Source organism: Triticum dicoccoides, chromosome 4B, assembly GCF_002162155.2.
Source record: "Triticum dicoccoides isolate Atlit2015 ecotype Zavitan chromosome 4B, WEW_v2.0, whole genome shotgun sequence".
NCBI classification, from domain to species: Eukaryota; Viridiplantae; Streptophyta; class Magnoliopsida; order Poales; family Poaceae; genus Triticum; species Triticum dicoccoides.
In genome coordinates this window covers 606130275-606132147 of record NC_041387.1, presented here as the reverse complement: position 1 = coordinate 606132147, position 1873 = coordinate 606130275, and positions in this window count along the sequence as shown.

Genomic DNA, 1873 nt, shown 5'->3' with positions numbered 1-1873 from the left:
TCAAATATCTGCACAAATTTTACAACCACCACGACCTGCCTTGGGTGGAGCTGATATGGACAACATACTACACACACAAGATCCCACACGCATCGGATCCATGCGGGTCATTCTGGTGGAAGGACGTGCTGAAGCTCACACCAATATATCGATGAATATCCAAGGCCATTGTAAATGGTGGAGACACGGTCCTTATGTGGAAAGATCTATGGTTGGAATCAATGCTGGAAGAATCACACCCGCGGGCCTTCTCCTTTGCATTGAATGAGGACATCTCTGTCAAGGATTTCATGGGATCCACCTCCCTCCATGAAACATTTCACCTTCCCCTTTTGGTGCAAGCACATGATGAAGTCCATGACCTGCAATAAAAAGTGCTACACGTCAGTAATCATGAAGAATCATACACACATGACACATGGGAATATTGTTGGGGTTCAAAAGCCTTCAAAGCCCTACAAATTCTACTTTCGGGATGTGAAGGCCCATCAATCTTACCACTGGCTCTGGAAGTAGAAAGTCACGCTAAAAATCAAGATGTTTGGATGGCTGCTCCTCTCTGATCGACTAAATACTCGCACTATGCTCAAGCGAAGACACTACAACATAGGAGAAGACCTCAGCTGCCTCTTATGTAATCAACAAGTTGAAGAGGATGTGGAGCACATGATCTTCCAATGCCCTTTCAGCAAAAATTGCTGGTCCAAAATAGGGATCTCGTGGGAAGAATCTGGATCCAGACTGCACTGTATAAAAAGAGCCTCTATTGATTGGAATAAACCCATGTTCATGGAAATCTTCTTACAAGCAGCTTGGAGCATATGGAAAGAAAGGAATAGCAAACACTTTAGAGGCATCCCTCCAACATGTCATGGCTGGCTTGATAGGTTCAAAAAAGACTTCACCCTACTCCAATACAGAACCAAAGTAGACTTGAGAGACTTTATTCTCTCTTTTGTAAACACCCTTCCACCCCACTAGTTAGTCCAGGACTTGGTTAGATCACACTCTCTCCCAAATTGGAGGATGAGCTGCTTGTAAATATGTGTTGTACAGTGTACCCTACTTTTTGAGTAATACAAACACAGTGGGAGCCTCTCCCACTGTATAACTTCTCAAAAAAATGTCACTTCCTGCTCGTGATTTGCGTTATATAATTACAAGCAAGATTCTCGTGCATTGCACGGAACATCAATATTCATTTTTTTAACAAAACACCTGTTGTGATTGACCCATGCAGGAGTAATCCCATGTGTAAAAACTAATGATATCTCGATAATTTTATCGGAAAACTGGTATCTCGAGAATGTCATCGAAAAAAATGAAAGATGCGAGATAAGGCGAGGAGAAGTGGAGCGTGGTGGTGACTGGTGGTCAGAATGGGCGGAGGCATGGGGATGGACGGCGCCAGCAGGCGGCAGCGGCCACCATGCATGCTAGATTTTTCTAGAGACTTATTCCTTTTTTAATTGCCGAGCAATGAGGTTGTAGGAGATAATGATGTGGAGAGAGGTGCGGGTATCTTCTGTAAAATTATCATAGTTTGCTTTCTATCCGTCAGATATAGATCATACGGTCTGTATTACAAGATGGCAGACACACCATCATCGCCAACTCGGTTTTTTATAAGGGTACATATGATAAGTTTGCTGACTACTAAAGTAAAGTGGAATTTTTCCATGTTATGCAAGTAAATAAAGGTGATTGTTTATCATACGGGCAAGGTTGGATGAAGGGTGGTAGGAACAAATGCTCCGCCTAGAGCATGAGTGTGTGAGATGGAGTCTTAGTGTGTGTGTGTGTGGGGTGTGTGTGTGTGTGTGTGTGAGAGAGAGAGAGAGATGGAGTCTTAGTTTGTGTGTGTGTGAGTGAG